The 23,349-nt window shown below is 45.1% G+C and overlaps 1 long non-coding RNA gene across 1 annotated transcript in view; it reads left to right on the top strand.

Moving 5' to 3' along the window:
* Positions 1 to 23,349, top strand: part of LOC135189635 (uncharacterized) — a 932,873-nt gene that overhangs the window by 796,241 nt on the left and 113,283 nt on the right. The gene's annotated exons all lie outside the window — the stretch shown is intronic.

The following is a 23,349-nucleotide window of genomic DNA, read 5'->3' as shown; positions in this document are numbered from 1 at the left end:
GTTAAATTGAGTGTTCAGTGCTACACTGCAGTTTAGTTAACACTCAGGTGTCAGTTATTGACCAACACACCCATTTGTTGTTCTCCAAAAAAAACCAATCAAGAATATGACTGCTTCCAATCACAGGCCTGCCAACCCCAAATCTCATCTGTCAAGCAAAACTCAATTCTTCCATTCACTTTCCAGCCACTGAGGTTTCTCTGTCACTCACATTCTTGTGACTGTCCTAGCAGCTGCCTCCAGAAGATGATAGCAATTATGGCTATCACCAGAAAGGAGTTAGCAGCATCCAATAGGCTTTTGTAGCCTATGGTCAAGAGCAATGCACTCTCATGATAGGTTTCTAGAAAGTTCCTGCAAAATGCATTGGAGGATAAGTGCTACCTTGGTGCTTTTACAAAGATGCTAAGTGATCCAGATGATCAGATGGGCCCTGTTTCAGCAGGGTGCTTAAGCAAGGCACCTAACTTAAGATTAAATGGAAGCTTGTGCTTCCACGCCCTGCTGCCCTTGGGTCACAATGAAGGAATTTATTACAAGTTACATTAGGCCCTTAATTCTGAATTTCCTGCTTTTTGTAGTACAAAAGCTCACCCTTAACCTTTCTGTAAGAAGGAGTTCTCATTTGATGCCCCACAGGGTTAAAAGACAGATGAGCTGGCGGTAAGAAGAGGTACCTAAACGCTCTGCACATTGACAGCGCCTACCCTGGAATGTGGTTTGCAGGAAAAAATGCTGCCATATGTTGAAGAAAGTTTTCATATCTGCTTTTAGTTCTTTAATATCTTCCAGACAAGAGAACAGGACACGGCTCCTATCAGACCAGCAGCTTAAACAGTCATCCAACCACTGATATTTGGGAGGCATCCTGTAATGACTGCCTCCAACCACCACTGGAGCTCTGGCTCCAAAAAGCAGGAAATCTGAGACCTATTACCCTTCCCCATGGCTTTTATTATCGTGGTGCACTGCATGCAAACATCTAATTGAGGTGAAACTTCAGTTAAGTGTGTACAGAGCACTGGCAAAATCCCCTGGAAAAACCACTGCCAGCTTAAAGCTAGCAGAGTGTTGAGGCAGACAGAGTGTTTTACAGGTCTGGATTCAATACCTGCTAACTTTACAAGGGTTGGTGATAAAAGGCAAACACACAGGTAAAAAATTCAGACCAATCAGACAGAATCATTAAGGCTTTGGACCTGGCTTTAGAACTGATCAGAGCTTGGTTTGGGGTTCTTTCCTCCTCTTAAAAATAACATTTGTGAGCTAGTTATGGTAAAGGATGCCTATTGTACAACATTAAATTAATAAAGAAATCATTCATTTGGGCTTGGTTGCTATCAGTGGATCAGAAAAAAGCATACCAATCAATCAGACACATGTTTCACTGGGCTTCTAATTAAGCAAAGCTGAAAAGAGAGAACACCTCTTCATTTCCAAAAGCCATGTGCTGAAAGAGAGCCGTGTGAAAGGTCTAAAACTGAGAGGAGAGCACACAGTGTATTTAAATCCTTCCTTGCAGGGGATATTATTTAGGGCTTGTGAGCAGAACAGGTCACAGTGTGAGCAGACTGATAAGCTAACAGATGCAAACTGACTGATAATTTTACTGCTTCTATAAATGCCTTCCTTTGTGTAGAGAAGTGCAGGTACTCTGCTGTTTCCTCTGCCCACTTTATAGCACAGTCGTCCCTAAATCTGGGCCAGGCTTGTGACTTACAAATCCCATTTGAATGGTGATTCAGCACACCAGCTCACACCAGCTCACACCTCTCAGAATACAGCACAAAATGTGCATCAATAACTCATATGTAAGGAGGTGATTGTCCCCTTGGACTTGGCCTTGCTGAGGCCACACTTTGAGTGTTGTGTTCAGTCTTGGGCACCGCAATACAAGAGAGATGTGGAGGTGCTGGAGCAGGTCCAGAGGAGGGCAACAAAGCTGGGGAAGGGCCTGGAGAATAAGTCTAATGAGGAGCAACTGAGGGAGCTGGGGATGGTTAGTGTGAAAAAGAGGAGGTTGAGGGGAGTCTTCATTGCTGTCTACAACTACCTGAAGGTACATTGAGGAGAGGCTGCTGCTGGGCTCTTCTCACAGCTAATTGGAGACAGAACAAGGAGGAATGGCCTCAAGCTCAGACTGAGTAGCTTCACACTGGGCATTAAGAAAAAGTTCTTCACAGAGAAAGTGGTCAGGGACTGGAATGAGCTGCCCAGGGAGGTGGTGGAGTCACCCAGCCTGGATGTGTTTTATGGTTGTCTGGATGTGGTGCTTAGGGCTATGGTTTAAGGTGAATCTTGTAGAGTAGGGTCCTAGGCTGGACTTGATGATGCTGAAGGGCTTTGCCAACCTGCATGTTTCTGTGCTTCTGTATCTGCAAAGCACCTCTGGCAGTGTGTTCACCCTGTCTGTACTCCATGCACTGTCCAGTGATAGGAGAGCACTGCTGGGTTACACCACCAGACTTTGGAAGAATGTGGGTATCCTTTCATCATCTATTTGAGTGCTTGTGGAATGGAGTTGCCCTAAAATATTTGGAGCCAACCACATTTAGGCTTTTTCAGAGTTGGGAAACAGCATGCTGAACAATACTGTCAGCCTCAGGATCCCAAGCCCTGCCTGTATCCCAAGGATGGGTGTGCATCTGCAGTTCATCTTCTGGATGAGGTATGCTTGCCCACAGCCATCTGCATCCTGTGGCTACACACCACAGCTCCTCCTGCTGCTGAGAGATTTCTGCTGTCACTCCTTCAGGAGCAGCTTTGATGCAATGTGAATGGCAGCTCAGCTCAAGTGCCAAACTCCTGAAGGCTCTCATATTGCCACTCCAGTGGTGTGTTGAGATGGAAATTCACCAGGCTGAGTGAGGAAGAGGTCATATGTACACCTTCTGTTTCCTGAGATCAGACAGCTCTAACTTATCAAGGAATGAAAATTACCTCCTACAAAATCAGCTGAGAGCTGTGTTCAGTATTTACCAGCATAGGCCAACATTCAGCTGCAGTCTAACCCTAGGATTATGATAACCCTGATCAAGTGATGACCTTTCAATATAAAATGTCAAAATACCTTTAGCAGTCTTTATTATCTCTGCCAGAGATATTCTGCACTCTGTTCACAATCACAAGTAATATTGTCTGCATACTTTTAGACAGCTTTTAATAGGAGTTGTATGATTGATCACTACTCTGACAGCTAATAGCTGCAACACCAAGGTGCTTGTAAGCCCTAGAAGTGACAGACTGCCTACTGGACTGCTCATTGCTGAGTTTTGAGGGGTGAGTGGGTCACTTTCTGCTAGTTCTGTCAGCAGTTCTCACAGTGACATTATGAAAACCAGCATCTCTCAGGCTGAAAGCAAACTCCACACAGGTTGAAATATATCATTCTTGGAAGCCTGTGGCAAATGATGGTGGGAAAGGTTGTGGGCATTCAGCCTTTCCTGCTTTTATCTGCAGCCCTGTTTTCTGATTGAATGTCCCACACAGATGATTCATAGAATCATAGAATCATAAAATCAGTTAGGATTGGAAAGGACCACAAGGATCATCTAGTTCCAACCCCCCTGCCATGGGCAGGGACACCCTACCCTAGAACAGGCTGCCCACAGCCTCATCCAGCCTGGCCTTAAACACCTCCAGCCATAGGGCCTCAACCACCTCCCTGAGCAACCCATTCCAGCCTCTCACCACTCTTATGCTCAACAACTTCCTCCTCACATCCAGCCTGAATCTCCCCACCTCCAGCTTTGCTCCATTCCCCCCAGTCCTGTCACTCCCTGACAGCCTAAAAAGTCCCTCCCCAACTTTTTTGTAGCCCACTTCAGACAGTGAAGGGCCAAAAGAAGGTCACCTTGGAGCCTCCTCTTCTCCAGCCTGCACAGCCCCAAGAATTTGGAAGACTGCCTGCTTTGAAACCCAGCAGGCAAAAGTGATGTCTGGTGTCTGGTTATGCTTTTGAAGAACCAAACCAAAACACTCCTTTGACTTTCTGAAAAGCTGGGATCTGATTCAGTTCATCTACAGACGCTGACTAATCGTTGAAGCCTCCATTCAATAATCCACATCATCATGACACCTGGGTGCTCTATCACAGACTCCTACCACGTACAAAGCCAGATCTGGGGTGTCAGAAAGACTAGCAGTGTTTGGAGCTGTGTAAGACACAATTTCATTGGCTTCTGACAAATAATGACGCGAATGGGCGAGGCAGAGGTTGTTTAGGGCTCCACGAAGAAGGCATGGGCCTATGGTGCCTCTCTTGGAAGAGTTGGGTTTGTTGGTAGGTTAACAGTTGTTGCATACTGTGTTCTGATTTATGTCACCAGGGCCTACAGTTCTGGATGGGAGCCCTTTTTGCTATTGCAGGAATTCACACAAATAATCTCAGGACTACACATCCCTTTAGACAGGCATTTCAGACATGATTTAATGTCCTTGCTGGAAACAAAAATCTCTGCTTAGTGCAATGGGTTTCACATGAGCCCTGAAGCCATTCTTCTGCTTCCATTCCACTGGCAGAAAGCTATCCCATCACTTTCAAATAGCTCCTCCAGTCTGTTGTTTTCCCCCAAAGCAGTCCAAGGTCCAGTTTTCCTTCATGGATCTTTAACTCTTTGGGTCCCTAATGAAACATGCAGGCACAGAAAGTGAGGGAACTGGGGAGGGGGTTATTTTGCAACCCCAAGAGTGAAATATACTGCAACACAACCTGTAATGGTGAGGGAGCAAGGCCAGAGAGAAGATCAAAAGGCTGTAGACAGGTGGGGGTTGGTCTCCTGTCACAGGCAACCAGCAAAAGAACAAGGGGACACAGTCTCAAGTTGTGCCAGGGGAGGTCTAGGCTGGATGTTAGGAGGAAGTTGTTGTCAGAGAGAGTGATTGGCATTGGAATGGGCTGCCCAGGGAGGTGGTGGAGTTGCTGTCCCTGGAGGTGCTCAACAAAAGCCTGGATGAGGCACTTAGTGCCATGGTCTGGTTGATTGCCTAGGGCTGGGTGCTAGGTTGGGCTGGATGATCTTGGAGGTCTCTTCCAACCTGGTTGATTCTATGATTCTATGCTTCAGGCAGAGAAGGGCACATGCCATGGTGCCCCTCTGCATGCTCACAGGCTCCATAGCAAGGATATTTGCATGGAGGAGTCACAACTGGCCTTTGTACCCATGGTTGCTCATGTTCCCACAGATATGTAGACCTTCTTCTGTCAGGTGTGGGATGATTGGTGTGCCCTCTCCCACTTCTGATCTCCTGGCATTCACTGATGTGAAGCATCCATCTGGTAACCCTTAGGTCTCACAGATCTACTTCACCTCCAAACTGAAAGAGGACTTGGCACTGCTGCATGCTACAAAGCACTCCCCTTGTACTCACTGACAACTCCACTCCAAGTTTAATATCCACTCTGTTTATTTGCTGTGGATATTTCCTCACATTTCTTACAGTTATTGTGTGGTTACACGCAGTAAATGGAAACTGCTGTACCACAGAGCTCTGTTTTGCTATCAGTTAACTCACACAGCTTTGCTGGCTCCTGGAAGAAGGCAGAAATAGTGGCAGTGATTATCCTTCTGCTGGAAATGTTCCTTTCCCTCAGCAAAGCGAGCAGGGAAGTATGTTGGTATGCAGCCATGCCTTCGCCATGTAACTCACCACTGCAAGTTGCTGCTTGCTGCTTCTGACTGCTCCCAGCAGCTTACCTGGGACCACAGGGCTTCATCAGCTGGCAGAAGGCCTGGATATGTATCTAAAACTACTTTCCCTTTGAGTAGAGTAGCAATATCAGATTAGATTCATCCTTGTTTTTAAGGAGTCTGAGACCTACAGACCCTAAACATGAAGGACCTGAAATTCAATCATGGGGATAAATTTTCTTCAGTTTGGAGCAGTTGTGAGACAGGCACAAGCTGTGAACTTGGTTGTGAAGCCTGAACATCAGGTTTTTATGGGTCCTTAAGGAGTGGTGCTGCAGTTTGTCAGCTGTCATACTAGAGATGTCCAACCACCAGGGATTTTTGGCTACAATGTAGAGACAATCTTCTCTCCTTTTGCTGTTGTGAAGGAAGGCAATGTCTTTCTTTTCATAGAATCATAGAATCAACCAGGTTGGAAGAGACCTCCAAGCTCATCCAGTCCAAACTAGCACCCAGCCCTCACCAATCAACCAGACCATGGCACTAAGTGCTTCATCCAGGCTTTGCTTGAACACCTCCCTGGGCAGCCCAACTTGAGACTGTGTCCCCTTGTTCTGTTGCTGGTTGCCCGGATAGGTTCCTGCAGGCTGCCTTTAACTGCAGCAAGCCTCCACTGCCAGCTGTAGCAGCCACTGAAAGCTGCTAGCAAGGAAAAGCAGGCAAGAAGTCCTGAATCCTGCCAATCATACCAGAGACGTTTCTTCAAAGGAGTGGTGGCGTGGTGCTCTTCCAAGCCAAACAAAAGGCACGCTGCCTCCTCTGTCCCGCTTGGAGCTCTGCAGTTAGGTTGAAAGGGAAGTGATTTCAGGAGGGATTTTTGAGAAATGAATAAGGAGAAAGAATGTTGGAGACCAGCCAGCAACATCTGGAGAGAGGGGCTGGGATTTGGCCTGGGGCTGTTTAACCTTTCTACTTGATCTACACGGGCTCTATTTTCAGGCAATAGTTGAGCAGAACTAAACCAATTTGAAGAAAACATTGAGAAGGTTCTTCTAGGAGATGCTTAGGGCTATGGTTTAAGGTGAATCTTGTAGAGTAGGCTTATAGGTTGGACATGGTGATCCTGAGGGCTTTGCCAACTTGCATGTTTCTGTGATTCTGTGTGTTTCTGTTTACACAGAAGATTAAGACACTGTCAACTTGAAGGCTACAATGGTGTGAAGGCTTTGAAAGCCAAAAGTTCCTGGATGCAATACTGACAAGCAAGAAACAGAGAGATATTCTAGATGTGTTCCCCACTACAAGGGCAATAAAAATGTATTTTTTAAGGATTTTGAGTGAGCAGAAGAAAAAAACAGCAACTAGACCTTGAGATTTTTCCCATGATATGAGGCACCACCATGGAACTTTCAGACAGGGAGCGACAAAGAGAAAGAACTTCACAGTAGCAAGTGGATGGACATGCATGATGTAGCCCATGGAATGTAGTGGATTATGCACAGAGTTTAACCTTTCCCAGTTAAGGTGGGTGTAAGTCATATTCCCCAAGAAGCACTGCAGGCTGGGGACAGAGTGGCTGAGAGCAGCCAGGAAGAAAGGGACCTGGGGGGTACTGGTAGATAGCAGCTGAACACGAAGCAGCAGTGTGCCCAGGTGGGCAGCAGAGCCAATGGCATCCTGGCCTGGATCAGGAGCAGTGTGACCAGTAGGACAAGGGAGGTTATTCTGCCCCTGTGCTCAGCACTGCTCAGGCCACACCTTGAGTGCTGTGTCCAGTTCTGGGCTCCTCAATTCGAGAGAAGTTGCAATACTGAAGGTGTCCACAGGAGGGCGACAAAGCTGGTGAGGGGCCTGGAGCACAGCCCTGTGAGGAGAGGCTGAGGGAGCTGGGGGTGTGCAGCCTGCAGCAGAGGAGGCTCAGGGCAGAGCTCATTGCAAGCAGCAAGAGAACAAGGGGACACAGTCTCAAGCTGTGCCAGGGGAGGTCTAGGCTGGATGTTAGGAGGAAGTTGTTGGCAGAGAGAGTGATTGGCATTGGAATGGGCTGCCCAGGGAGGTGGTGGAGTCACTATCCCTGGAGGTGTTTAAGAAAAGAAGTCTTTGATGCCCAACACTCCAGACTTAGACCATCAAAGGTTTATTTGGTCACATGAATATTCCTGGTCACTTTCCCATTCATGTATTTGCTCCAGACTTCTGTAAGATACTTTCTGTCCTACAATCTTAACATCACTTATCTTTCAGGAGTTTTTGACCTCCTGCTGCTAGCTCTTGAGGGCTGCTTGTCAATCATTAATGCACTAGTCATGCCACAAGACAGTTAGGTTTTAGAATGTCACTTTGGGCAGGAAAGAACTTGTCTTACAGAGAAAGAGTCTCAGATCTCTGTGCACGAAAATAAGAGCAATGCATTGATGCCATGCCCAGACACACAGTTCCTATAGCCCAAGCAGACATGGGTCAGGCTGAATCACCAGTGGACATGAGAGTTGTCTCACCTGATTATCTACAACACCACAGAGTTCCAAAATGCCTCAGATATGACCTTTACAAACAGAAAATTGCTCCTTTCCTCTCCCACCCACCCCCATCTCTGCCTTCCAAGACAGTATAGAACATTGCTTTGTTTTGACAAAGGCTTTGTTAGTGTTGCAAATATGTCCTGACATTGGGGCAAATCCTCAGCAGACACTGGGCAGAGAGAAGGGAATGGGCTTCTATTAGTACCACTCGAAGTTGTTTAATTCTCCTGCAAGCTGTGCTGAAAATGAACCCTACTGTGCCATGCCCTATCAATTAGGACACAGTATGTGACCTGAAGCAACAGGTCTAATGCAAAAAATCCACTGTCAGACTGTTCCAATTTGCAAGAAAAATAAGGCACAGGAAAATGATTGTGAAGTCTATTTTCTTTCCTTAAAGCCTCGATGTCATCTTGGAAAGCAGGGATCCTTCTTAAACCTCTACTTCTGCTACAATTACAGCACTGTTTGCAGTTGTGCTATGAAAGAACATTATATATATTGTTGTTTTGCTCTTTTCTGCTGTACTCTTCCAGGATGGCTGTTGCTAAAATACTCGTTTTGTCATGCTCTGGGCTTGTATGCTTAAATATTACTCTGGCTCATTTCACATTGTGTATTGTGTCACAGTGATACTGGCTCCAAACAACCCTTGTTAAGACACTCTTCTGTCAGAAAGAGGCATCTGTTCAGTTGACTACAAGAGCAGTTTTCATTTCTAAATACCTGCTCAATGTTTTACAGTCTTCCACTCCTGAAAGTGCAGATATTATGATAGCTAAGGGCAGGGTAGTCAGGCTTTCATCAGTGTTTACATGTTCTGATTGGTTGGGTTTTTCTTTCCACTGCATAGAAAACCAAATCACAGAATCACAGGACTAACCAGGTTGGAAAAGACCTCTAAGATCATCCAGTCCAAACTATCACCTGACCTTTCTAATTAACTAAACCATGGCACTAAGTGCCTCATCCAGCCTCCTATTAAACACCTCCAGAGACGGCAACTCCACCACCTCCCTGGGCAGCCCATTCCAATGCCAATCACTCTCTCTGACAACAACTTCCTCCTAACATCCAGCTTAGACTTCCCCTGGCACAACTTCAGACTGTGTCCCCTTGTTCTGTCACTGGGTTCCTGGGAGAGACCAACCCCACCTGGCTACAACCTCCCTTGAGGTACTTGTAGACAGCAATGAGGTCTGCCCTGAGCCTCCTCTTCTGCAGGCTGCACATCCCCAGCTCCCTCAGCCTCTCCTCACAGGGCTGTGCTCCAGCTCCCTCACCAGCCTTGCTGCCCTTCTCTGGACACATTCAAGCACCTCAACATCTTTTTTAAATCATGGAAATACATGGAAATACTCAGTATGCCAGATCACATCTTTCTTTCATTCATCCCAACAGCTTTTACAAGCTGAGAGCATGAACTTCACTGTATCTAGTTATTTAAATGAGCAAAATTAGCACTGCCAGAAAATCCTGTTTGCTAGGAAAATGCAAGTGGCAGAATGTGTTTTGCCATCCTTTCATTCTTAGATGAGGAGAAACGAGAGTTAAAAACAAATAAAACCAGGTCAAAGACTTTGCAGCCCAAAGCTACTAAATGAGATGAAGATCACAGAACAAAACATCCAATAAATGAAGACTATCCCAGAGAAAGAAATAAGTAGCAAGCCAAATAGAAATGTAACTAACCACTCTACACCACAGATGAACACCAATTGAATTAAGCAAGATTGGAAATCCAAGTAATTACATGTGATCAGAAGCAAAGGCAGGTTCTAAAAGTATTGCTGGCTTCTGTCCAACTCTCCCTTTGTCTGACTGATAATAGGCAATACCATTAAGCATCTTACCACCACTGAATTCAATTTATCTGATTAGAGGAATTTCCTTGTTTGAGAGGATGTGCCTAACATTTCCAGGAGTGTGGTGCTTTAGTTTTAATAGTCACTGGAAATAAAATGCCCCCATCTGTTTGTGACTGACAAATGACATTGCATACTGTGGATCTTTGCTGAGGGTAACTTTAGTTAATTGTTTTTCTTTCTCTTTGAGGGTCAGCAGCAATCATGGAATCATAGACCTCCAAAAATCATCTAGTCCAACCCACTCTGCAGTCAGCAGGGGCATCCTCAACTAGATCAGGTTTCCCAGAGTCCTGCCATGCCTCACTTGGAATGTCTCCAGGAATGAGGCCCAAACCACCTCCCTGGGCAACCTGTTCCAGTGTTCCACTACCCTCATAGAATCATAGAATCGTCAGGGCTGGAAGGTACCTCGAGGATCATCCAGTTCCAACCCCCCTGCTATGGGCAGGGACTCCTCACACTAGATCAGGTTGCTCAGAGCCACATTCAACCTGGCCTTAAACACCTCCAGGAATGAGGCTTCCCTCACCTCCTTGGGAAGCCTGTTCCAGTGTCTCACCACCCTCACGGTGAAGAACTTCTTCCTAACATCCAATCTGAGCAAGAACAAAAGTGAAAACATAAGCCTTTGGAAAGGCTAAGGAAACTATGAAGAGAGAAAAGACCCAGGAGAATGAAATGGTGGGATCTAATTATAGGTGTTAGACGAGTATTATCTTATCTCATGATTTAAGGGTTGAGTTGCATAAGCTTACAGTCCTTCCAAGAGGATGTATTCAGAATGGTTAGTAGAAGCCCTACCACTGAAGTCTTGCCCAGGTTCAACAACTTCAGTAGAGATACTTGTTCTCCTGAAGTGGATTGTAGGATCCTGGGAAAACTAGGAATGGCTAAGTCTTCTTCTACTCAGATAGCCTACACCTGCTTTAGCCTCGTTCACATACTAGAGACAAACAACTGCACCTTTGCTTAGGTGATCAAGCCTGGTGCATCTGAAAGCATGAACTAAATGGACCATGTAGATGTTGCAAATGCTCCAGGCAAATGTTCAGCCTTCCTTTCCTCCAAGCTGAGGAGAGGAAGGCTGAGCAACTTGCTGCATACTTTCAAGATGTAGGTTCCATTTCCTCAGACCTGCCACGGTGTTTTCAGCAATTTGTGCCCCTTGTTTCCCCAGATTTGAACATAATCCCTCCCCTGATTTCATAGCTGAATTTTCTAGGACAGGCATTTTCTAGAGGCATGACTAATACATTGATCATAGAATCATAAAACCAACCAGATTGGAAGAGACCTCCAAGGTTACCCAGGCCACCTAGCACCCAGCCCTAGCCAATCAACCAGACCATGGCACTAAGTGCCTCAGCCAGGCTTTTGTTGAGCACCTCCAGGAACAGCAACTCTACCACCTCCCTGGGCAGCCCATTCCAATGCCAATCACTCTCTCTGCCAACAACTTCCTCCTAACATCCAGTCTAGACCTCCCCTGGCACAACTTGAGACTGTGTCCCCTTGTTCTGTTGCTGGTTGTCTGGGAGAAGAGCCCAACCCCACCTGGCTACAGCCTCCCTTCAGGTACTTGTAGACAACAATGAGGTCTGCCCTGAGCCTCCTCTTCTGCAGGCTGCACACCCCCAGCTCCCTCAGCCTCTCCTCACAAGGCTGTGTTCCTCACCATCTTCATCACCCTTCTCTGGACATGATGTCCTTACCTCTTCCATGACTCGTGGGCACTAGCAGGACTAATGGGACAAGAAGTTTCACATGCTTTACCATTTGCTACTTTATTTACTATGCTGCCAACATTTGCTTCTATTCCCAACTGTTTTGAGAGCTGACAGATTCCTACCAGATGCAACCCATATTTGCTTCTGGGTATTACAGGGGCAAGTACAATAATCCTTGTAATAAAATATTTATGGCCATACCCATCCATATTTTTCTCATCTTTCACCCAAGGCTTTGGTTTAATAACAAGTTATGATATGGAGGTCAAAGGGATTTTAAATGGAGCAGTTGCCTACTGTCAGAAAATAGAGGGCCACCAAAATTGAAGGTTTCCATGTGAATAGATTGATATGGAGAAAATGTTTGATTACAAAATATTCTGCCCCAGGTCAGGCTGATATTAACCTCTGATTCTGCCTTATATAGTATCTCTTAGAGCAATCTGTTCAAACCAGAGGCCAGTATAAATTGAACTCCAGCTTCAGGTAATACAAAACCTGTGATGTGTTTAATGATATATGTATATATATATATATATATATATATATATATATATATATATAACTCCTGTGGGCAGACCCTGAAACTTATGCCATGGCCCAGTGACTGCCAGCCTTGTTTCTTCGAGTCAGTGGAGTTTCACAGAGGAGTGAGGACCCATCTGTGTAGATGCAAGGGCAGAAATGGAGCCATGGGTCTGAATCCTATGTTCACTCAAACTATTACAGTATATTCTCAGCCTCTCAGTGGGTGTAAATTTAAGAGCACTGAAAATATATGCTGAATTCCCTATTCATGATAAAGACATACATCACTGCTTTGACTTCACAGTCCCACACCACTGATGTTCCTGAAATAGGAACAGTTAGATGGTCTATGTGTATTTTCTACAATCAATCAAAAGTCTACTTGGTCAGCAATAAGGAAAAGAAATGCTGTTGAGAAGAAGAAAAATGCCACATCATTGCAAAGTGGGTTTGATATGAGTCAAAACCAGGCCCTCATGTGTGATGAGGGACATTGAGGTGCTGGAGAGGGTGCAGAGAAAGGCAGTGAGGCTGGGGAGAGGTCTGGCAAACATGAGCTATGAGGAGCAGCTGAGGGAACTGAGGGTGTTTAGTCTGGAGAAGAGGCTGAGAGGGAACCTTATTGCCCTCTGCAACTACCTGAAAGAGGTTGTAGTGAGGCTGGAGCTGGTCACCTCTCACAAATTACTAATGATAAGACAAGAAGAAATGGCCTCAAGTTGCATCAGGGGAGGTTTAGGTTGGATGTTGGGAGGAAGTTCTTTCCTGAGCAGGTGGTCAGGCACTGGAACAGGCTACCCAAGGAGGTGGTGGAGTCACCATCCCTGGAGGAGAGTGGATGTGGAGCTTGAGGCTATGGCCTGGTGATGAAGGTTGGACTGGATGATCCTGGTGGTCCTTTCCAACCATAGTGATTCATAGTGATCAGGTGTTGTGCTGAGGGATTTGGTTTAGTCAAGGACTTGTCAGTGTGAAACTAATGATTGGACTGGAGGAGCTTGAAGGTGTTTTCCAATCTAAGGAATTCTGTGATTCTGCAGTTATACAGAGGTGTCTACAAAGCCACAGAGGAGAATATATCAGGGATGATTTCTTTTCTTTACTATTTTATATACAGAAGCAAGTCAGAGAAAAGAATCTGAGTAAAAGACAAAGAAAATAAACATGTAGTCCTTTTTAGCATAGCTTAATCAGACAGTACAACTTCATCATTTGAAGAAGCTATTTTAAAAGCTCAGGAGAGGTTTGGTGAGGCTCTTATAAGTCAAATAAGAGTGAAAATTGGTTTGTAGCAATTCTAGTAATGTAGTAGTAAAGAATAAGGTCACGTGGATGACACATTATTAGATCACTTTAGGTCACACACTTAGTGCCGTGGTCTAGTTGATTGGACAAGGCTGGGTGATAGGCTGGTCTGGATGATCTGGGAAGTCTCTTCCAACCTGGATGATTCTATGATTCTATGATTTATGATTCTATGGGTTTGTGGTTTAATGCAGGCTGAAAGTCTCTTTTTGCTGTCAGGTTGAGACAATGATACAGCAAAGTTTACAGCAAAGCATAACACAACTACATTCTTGCAGTTTCGAGGAGAATGTAAGTTAGATTGGGTACAACACCTGGTAAAGCACTTACAAAACCAAGCCAATGCCAATCTTAGATTAGTGTCATAATCCTTGAGAGACTGACTGCACAACCTGTGAAATGGAGCCACACACAACAGAAAGTGAGAACAGTTTCTTTACCCCCTGCAGCAAAACAAAACAGGCACTCATTTCAGCATTGCCCAGTATTTCTATTCAGTAAAAGACAACAGCAAAAAAAAACCCCAAACCCCTACTGTATATCATGTTCTATCCATGCAGGCATGGATTTTAGCCTTTACACTACCTGCTCTATAAATAAAATGCAGATATATTTATATTGATTTGTTTCCATAGCAATGTAAAAGCTCCTCTTGGGTTTCCAAGGCAATGTGAAGCAAAGTAACAAATCAGAAAAGTATGGGACATGCTCAGCAAGCCATGGTCTTAGGCAGTGCCCCAGGCCTCCAAGCAGAAATGGAATCCTCATAAGAATAACCTGGGGGGAAATGCTTGAATTAAACCAGAAAATCTCTTCTACCAGGTTGAGCTTTGCTTTTGTCACTAAACACACTGCAGAAACACGCTTTCTTCTGTGACAAACTTCCTTCAAGTTAGTCCCATTGAGCAGAGGATGCTCGTTTGTTCATTCCCTCCCTCCCTCCCTTCCTTCCTTCCTTCCTTCCTTCCTTCCTTCCTTCCTTCCTTCCTTCCTTCCTTCCTTCCTTCCTTCCTTCCTTCCTTCCTTCCTTTCTTTCTCTCTTTCTCTCTCTCTCTTTCTTTCTTTCTTTCTTTCTTTCTTTCTTTCTTTCTTTCTTTCTTTCTTTCTTTCTTTCTTTCTTTCTTTCTTTCTCTTTCTTTCTTTCTTTCTTTTTCTTTCTTTCTTTCTTTCTTTCTTTCTTTCTTTCTTTCTTTCTTTCTTTCTTTCTTTCTTTCTTTCTTTCTTTCTTTCTTTCTCTTTCTTTCTTTCTTTCTTTCTTTCTTTCTTTCTTTCTTTCTTTCTTTCTTTCTTTCTTTCTTTCTTTCTTTCTTTCTTTCTTTCTTTCTCTCCCTTTCTCCCTTTCTCCCTTCTTTCCTTTTTCCCTTCTGAATGAAGTAAATAAAATATTTTTAGGGGAGACTTCATTGCTGTCTACAACTACCTGAAGGGACACTGTAGAGAGGCTGCTGCTGAGTTCTTTTCACAGGTAATTAGACAGAGCAAGAGGGAATGGCCTCAAGCTGAGACTGAGTAGCTTTGCATTGGACATTAGGAAAAAGTTCTTCACCAGGAGAGTGGTCAGGGACTGGAATAAGCTGCCCAGGGAGGTGGTGGAGTCACCCACCCTGGATATGTTTAAAGGTCATTTGGATGTGGTGCTTAGGGCGATGGTTTAAGGTGAATCTTGCAGCGTAAGGTTCTAGTTTGGACTTGGTGATCCTGAGGGCTTTGCCAACCTGAATGCTTCTGTGACTCTGCCATATAAGAATGCAGATGCTATATCTATTAATCATGTTTTGGTGTATATTCTCAGAAACACTTTACCACCATAAAAGAACCACACACAGAGCTTGGGAAAAGCTGTTTTACTTAACCTGTACATAGAGTCAGAAACTCTATAGCAATTTTATAATGCAAGGATTTATTCATTAGAATCATAGAATCAACCAGGTTGGAAGAGGCCTCCAGGCTCATCTAGTCCAACCTAGCACCCAGCCCTAACCAATCAACTACACCATGCCACTGAGTGCCTCATCCAGGCTTTGCTTGAGCACCTCCAGGGACAGCGACTCCACCACCTCCATGGGCAGCCCATTCCAATGCAACAACTGGCAACAACTTCCTCCTAACATCCAGCCTAGACCTCCTCCATCACAACTTGAGACTCTCTCCTCTTCTTCTGTTGCTGGTTGCAATGAGGTCTGCCCTGAGCCTCCTCTGCTGCAGGCTGCACACCCCCAGCTCCCTCAGCCTCTCCTCACAGGGCTCTGCTCCAGGCCCCTCACCAGCTTTGTCGCCCTCCTGTGGACACATTCAGTATCGCAACATCTCTCTTGAATTGAGGAGCCCAGAACTGGACACAGCACTCAAGGTGTGGCCTGAGCAGTGCTGACTACAGGGGCAGAATAACCTCCCTTACATTTATCACTTGTAATAAACAGAAAGCAGTCTCTTCACATTTGAGATTATGGAAGTTTTTCCTCTCATGCAGTTTAATTTGCAATTCAGTTCAATCTTCCTGCCTTCCAGCTCTGAAAAACAGAAGCTGCACTGCAGCACTAAACCTGGAAAGCTTCATTTGTTTCTGTCTTCTCCAGAAATCATCATTCGAAAGCTGTGCACTGTGGAATCCCTTGATCAAATTCTTTCAGGAGCATTTGCAGTTGCTAAGGGGCAAATGTTGAAAGCACTGTCTGCACAGGCTATCAAGTGTGTTTGAAGACATGACAACTTTTTTTTAGTGCAGAAGACACACTTCAGCAATCTGGGACATCTACCTTGTGATGTTTAAAACTCTTTTCTTATTATCATTTGTTTTTTTTTGCTCCTACCCCAAACCCTACAGTTTTTAATTTGACAAATAAACAAGGGAAAAAAATCTTCTCATCCTGGGGAGATGTATACCTGTTTATGTTAATTAATGAAAGCAAAGTCTCCTCTGGTACTTTCTGCTTGAAGCTGACTAAGAATCAGGGGAGTTGAAAGGGTTTTGCTAATGAAATGTACATATTTTCAAGCAGTTAGAGACCACAAGTTAGCACAGTGGATGGTAATTAGAAAAGGCAGAAATGTTGAGCTCCTCTATTCAAGAGAGATGTTGAGGTACTGGAACATGTCCAGAGAAGGGCGACAAAGCTGGTGAGGGGCCTGGAGCACAGCCCTGTGAGGAGAGGCTGAGGGAGCTGGGGGTGTGCAGCCTGCAGAAGAGGAGGCTCAGGGCAGAGCTCATTGCTGTCTGCAACTACCTGAAGGGAGGCTGTAGCCAGGTGGGGTTGTGCAGCCTGGAAAAGAGGAGGCTCAGGGCAGACCTCATTGCAAGCAGCAAGAGAACAAGGGGACACAGTCTCATTTTGTGCCAGGGGAGGTCTAGGCTGGATGTTAGGAGGAAGTTCTTCACAGAGAGAGTGATTGGCACTGGAATGGGCTGCCCAGGGAGGTGGTGGAGTCGCTATCCCTGGAGTTGTTCCACAAAAGACTTAATGCCATGGTCTAGTTGACTGGATAGGGCTGGGTGCTAGGTTGGACTGGATGATCTTGGATGTCTCTTCCAACCTGGTTGATTCTACGATTCTGTGATTACTGGTTGAGCTTGATGTGCTCACAGGCAAAGGTTTCTGAATAAAATCCTTTCTGGTCAGTCATTCAGTCACTTCATTCATCTATTGATTTATTTATTGCCTCATTGTCTTCTAAGTAGGCATAAATGTGTTCAGGAAAAGTCTGTCCTGGTGTCCTGATGGCTATCAAAGTGAGGCTGACTGATTTTATGTCCTCTGGAGTTTCCTTCTTTTTCATTTCAAACCCCTGAATTCCTTCAGAGCAAGAGCATAGAAACACCACACTCTTGATTCTAGCATGATTTCAAACTACCTGTCTGCTGCATAAACAGAAGGGTAATTAAACAAGCAACATCCACTCCACGCTGAAAGGAATATTGTCCTGCTGCTGTTCCTCCAGATACATTGCCTGGTTTAAGCATGACAAGATCCTGAGACCACAAGATGTTGTGCTTCTGAAACTTGACCAGGTCTACCCAAAGCTCCACAAAGATGATCAGAGGGCTGCTTTGCTTTCTGCTGGCTATTGTGCCTAATTCTGCTTTGGGTTACACAGAAGCAGAGGTCAGTATCAGTGCCATCTGATAGATCATAATAATGCATTTAGATCTAGTTTAAAGGTACTTTCTGAATCACTTAAGGAAGAGAAACACTTTGGTTAGAACCTACCTGACTGCAAGTAGATATGCAACTGAAAGAGTCTATATAATGGGAAGATGCTGACTTCAAGCAAGAAATAGATGTCAGATTTCCTCACCTTTTAGCATTGTTCCCAGCCCTTAAAGTAAGAAAGATGGCAAAATAAAATTCCTATTTATTGCTACAGTGAACATCAGTAAAAACTTCTGTCTGGTAATAGGTGTAACAGGCTCAATAGAGTGTCAGAGCCAATATGCTCTCAGTCTACACTGAGCTTAAAGAACGGTTCAGAGATGCTCAAGCTTTGCTCTCACTTTTATGTCATTCATCTTTAGAACCTTATTGTTGGGTTTGGTACTTTTGAAACCTTGACATCTTACCAGCTTAAGGAAGGGCTAAAGTCATGAACATGTACAGCAGAGGATATCATGAGAAAAAGCAGATGGTTGCTGAAGTTCTAGTGCAATATCACAAATGACATACAGGCTCCTCGAGCTGTTGATGAGACATCTTTTAATTAATTAGACACATATAACTATTTAAAACTGATTTTTTTTTTTCTATTATATGGCTACATTGCTGTTTTAGGCATAGAAGCCACTGATCTTACCCTGTCTATGCCTTGGCATTTGAATAGTGCTTAATGATAAGTGGTTTGTGCCAACACAGTTTAAGAGGGACAGAGATCTGCTCCAGAAAGGCTAATGGAGAGCTACAAGGATGATTAGGGGTCTGGAGCACTGCCTGATGAGGACAGGCTGAGGGACCTGGGGCTGTTTAGATTCCAGAAGAGAAGACTGAGAGTGGATCTAATAATTATTTTTAGCTATATGAGGGCTGAGGGTCAGGAGAAGGGGACAGGCTCTGCTCACTTGCTCCCTGGGATAGGACAAGGAGCAATGGATGCAGCACAGGAGGTTCCAGCTCAACACAAGGGGGAACTTCTTTACTGTAAGGGTCCCAGAGCACTGGCACAGGCTGCCCAGAGAGGCTGTGGAGTCTCCTCTGGAGACTTTCAAGGCCTGTCTGGATGTGTTCCTGTGCGACCTGAGCTAGATTGTGTGGTCCTGTTCTGACAGGGGGGTTGGACTGGACAATCTCTTTGGGTCCCTTCCAACCCCTAACATCCTGTGTGCCTCAGATCCTATATGGGGCAAAGCTTTTTTGTGAATGACAAACATGAGAACCACACAGTGCCCTAGTGCCCAGACACCAAGCAGCTCAAGGCAAATCTAGCAAGTGCTTTCTACTCATGTCTGAAAGGAATGACCTAGATGTCCTTCCCACACTCCAGTGTCTTCTAGCAGAAGGTGACTGCTAGCCAGCTGCCAGCCTGGAACAAGGATAACAGCAAAGCTGTCACCACGTATCCCAGTTTGGATTAATTCCAGCTGAGGAAAGATGCTAATCCTGCCACAGGACCACTTTCTTTCTCTCTCTGGTTCATTGCCTCACAAGGCAGCATTTCTACTCATTATGTTACTTGTATTACATGTACAGACAGACTTCCTTCCTACAGCTTGCTGGCCATGCTTGCTCCCTTTGGGTATCTTGGGTATATCAGACTTCAAAATGCAGTTCTGAAAACACATAACTTTTTTTACATTTGAAACCTTTTATAGATGTCTTTGTACAGATTATCCAGAGCACAGGTGCTGGAAATTGAGTTTGCTGAGAGAGGAAGGAAATAAGAGCATAATGCATTTTTCATACCAGATGATGACATGGAACATAGCCATTCAGATATCACTCAGCTTCTTCTTGGAGACTTGCTTTCAAAGCACCATGAAGCAAAGCTGGTTGCTTTGCCCAAGCACTAACTTCATTTCTGAACAGTGAGCTATAAGGGAAGTAAATACTTGCTTTAATTCACTAAATGATTTGCCTCATTGAAGTGTCAGATAAGACAAAAAACCTTTAAATCCCAAAACAGCATCCTCACAGAAAGCAAGGCAAGCCACCTTTTGTTCTACTGGTTAATGGAATCACAGAATGTCAGGGGCTGGAAGGGAACTCAAAAGCTCATCCACTCCACCCCCCCTGCCAGAGCAGAGTCACCTAGAGCAGATCACACAGGAACACACACAGGTGAGTTTTTAATGTCTCGAGAGAGGGAGACTCCACAATTCCTACGGGAAGCCTGTTCCAAAGTTTGGGCACCCTCGCAGGGAAAAAAATTCCTCCTCATGTTTACATGAAAATTCCTATGCCTCAGCTTCCACCCATTGGCCCTTGTGCTGTCATGGGGCATCACCCAGCAGAGCCTGGCTCCAGCCTCCTGCCACTCACCTTTACATCTTTATAAACATTCATGAGGTCACCTCTCAGTCTCCTCCAAGCTGCAGAGTCCCAGCTCCCTCAGTCTCTCCTCATAAGAGAGATTTTCCATTCTCTTCATCACCTTTGTGGCTCTGTGCTGGACTCTAACAAGAGTGCCTGACTCATGAGTAACTTGTCCCTGTTGTAAACTTCAGGCTGAAACTCAAACTAAGCATTTGATTCTAATTTCACTGAATATTACATCAACAGCAACCATTTGCCCTGCCCCACACAATGAAAATTTAGAAGGGAAGACAAAATGATTCCTCACACTAACTGACCTGGGCTTAACTCCCAGCAGCTTGCAGCAGTGCCATGTGGAACCTGGGAGGATCTTTACTTTTGTATTAAGAGGAATCCTAGCTTCATGTGTCACCTTCTGTCTGCAAGTCAGCAGGGGAAATCTCGGCCACAAAACTGTCTGTGAAAATTCTTTCCTACTTACTGTAGCAGTAAACTTCACCAAGTAATGCTATTTTCTCACCCACTGAAAAACTTTGGCTTGTTTGGGTTTTTTCCTCCCTTTCCTAGGCTCCTCTTAGCTTACAACTAGAGAGATAATTCAAAATAAAGCATCCATATTTTATGCATTTCATGATAATTTTACAGGCCTGCCTGATGTCCATTGTTACCCTACGTAGATGATGTAGGAATCCTGCCTAATAACAACTGCTCTCATGCAACCATATGTGCACAGAAATAGACTTTCCCATTACAGGAATCCCATGCATTCATCACAGCCTATAGCATGCACTCAGCCCTGTGCTCAGCACTGGTCAGGCCACACTTGAGTGCTGCGTCCACTTTTGGGCTACTCAATTCAAGAGAGAGGCTGAGGTACTGGAAGGTGTCCAGAGAAGGGTGATGAAGCTGGGGAGGGGCCTGGAGCACAGCCCTGTGAGGAGAGGCTGAGGGAGCTGGGGGTGTGCAGCCTGCAGCAGAGGAGGCTCAGGACAGAGCTCATTGCTGTCTGCAACTACCTGAAGGGAGGCTGTAGCCAGGTGGGGTTGGGCTCTTCTGCCAGGCAACCAGCAACAGAACAAGGGGACACAGTCTCAAGTTGTGCTGGGGGAGGTCTAGGCTGGATGTGTGCAGGACTGCTTGGTGAAAGTGAAAATCTGATATAGAGTCAATTATATAAGCATTAAAGATAAAAACTGCATGCTCCACAAACAGCAAGTGGACAGATGGATGGGAGGACTGGACAAGCTGCTTGATGACCTCCCACCATTCGTTCTGCTATGCCAACTGGTGATTATTCTGCAGAAAACTATGTAGGGCCAGGCTGTGTTTCTCACATAAAATCTATAGAGAGACAGGGCTCATAAACAAGCTGCAGCCATCTCTGAGCTGGATTTACAACAGAAATGATGTAACGATAACTCATCACAGTTCTGAAGACAACAGAAGTGTGACTGTGAGCAGAAACGTGGTCACATCTGGCCAAACTGCCACATGTGCAACACAAGATGACTCAGCTGGCCAGCTGAAAAATCTGAACTACACCAACAGGCTGCATTACTTTATCCCAAAGGTTCTTGCTGTCATACTCCCAACCATGGCTCTTTTGTGTCAAAGCACTAAATTCCACAGTCCAGATTCCCTCCCCTTTACTCTGCTCTTGTCAGACCCCACTTGGAGTACTGTGTACAGTTCTGGAGCCCCCAACACAAGAAGGACATGGAACTGTTGAAGTGAGTCCAGAGAAGGCCACAAAGATGCTCAGAGGGCTGCAGCAGCTCTGCTGTGAGGACAGGCTACAAGAGTTGGGGCTTTGCAGCCTGGAGAAGGGAAGGCTTCCAGGAGACCTTGGAGTGGCCTTTCAGTATCTGAAGGGGCCTACAGGAAGGCTGAGGAGGGACTATTGACAAGGTCTTGTAATGCCAGGAGGAGGAGTAATGGGTTTAAACTACCAGAGGGGAGATTAAAACTGGATGTTAGGAAGAAGTTCTTCCCAGTGAGAGTGGTGAGACACTGGCACAGGTTGCCCAGGGAGGTTGTGGATCAGAGAATCACAGAATGTTATCTTTGATCATATTCTGTGATTCTGTGCTCCACAGCCTCCCTGGAGGTGTTCAAGGCCAGGCTGGATGAGACCTTGAGCAACCTGTTCTGGTGGGAGGTGTCCCTGCTTATGGCGGGGGATTGGAACTGGATGAGCTTTGAAGTCCCTTCCAACCTAAACCATTCTGGGATTCTATGACAGAGAGCAATGCTTTCAGTCAGTAATTTTTAGCTCCATTTTTTTCTGACAGGAGAAAATTGAGTGCAGCAGTTTGGTTTAGCTAGAGGTCAGCTACAGTTCAGTGCTGCAGTCCCATCTATGCAATCTGCTGACTCGTTAGCTTTCCTTCCCTGATATTGCTTCCAGCCCATCTGAGGCTGTGAAGGCAGTGCCCAAAACCAGTTACAAATGGTCCTTACTGTCACCAAATTTGGGTGTTTCTAAGGTTAGGGATTCACAGTATACATTTTACAGCCACAGGGAAGCTTTTAGAGCAAATTAGGATGTCTCTTTTTAACAAGAAGTTATTTCTTCCATTAAAAATTTGAATGCTAGGTGACACTGAGAACTTCTCTGTGCATTCAGGACCAGTTTATTACTGGTGCCAGTTTTCCCTGGAACATCACACATAAATAAGGTCACACCTAAGGCTGATTCTTCACACACTTCACCTGTAACTTACCTCCCAGATGATCACGTTCTGTGCTTCTGTGATCCACAACCTCCCTGGGCAACCTGTGCCAGTGTCTCACCACCCTCACTGCAAAGAACTTCTTCCTAACATCCAGTTTCAATCTCCCCTCTGCCACTTTAAACCCATTACTCTTCATCCTGTCATTACATGACCTTGTCAATAGTCCCTCCCCAGCCCTCCTATAGCCCTCTTCAGATACTCTCTGAAGGTCTCCTGGAAGTCTTCTCGTCTCCAGGCTGCAAAGCCCCAGCTCTGGTAGCCTGTCCTTACAGGAGTTATCCACCATGCATGAAAATATATTCTCCTTTCTGAAATTTTCTACTAGATACATTTTTATTGGTCTGAAGCTTCAGCTGTCAAAAGTCCATCACAAAAGCTATAGCCTTTTAAAGCTGGTTAATCCTATTTGATTGTGTAAGTGGCTCATCTTCTGGGTTTGCTTCTTTACTGGACAGTCTTAATGCTTACCTTAATTTTTTCCTAGCCCAATGTTTTCAGGAAGTACAGAAGAGATTATTGTTAACTGTTTGAACCACTGCTGTTTGAGAATCTACTCTCTAGGCTCCTTTTTGTCAG

Source organism: Pogoniulus pusillus, chromosome 33 (genome assembly GCF_015220805.1).
Source record: "Pogoniulus pusillus isolate bPogPus1 chromosome 33, bPogPus1.pri, whole genome shotgun sequence".
Taxonomy (NCBI): domain Eukaryota; kingdom Metazoa; phylum Chordata; class Aves; order Piciformes; family Lybiidae; genus Pogoniulus; species Pogoniulus pusillus.
The sequence above is the reverse complement of the archived record's forward strand: the minus strand, read 5'-3'. Positions and strand labels throughout refer to the sequence as shown.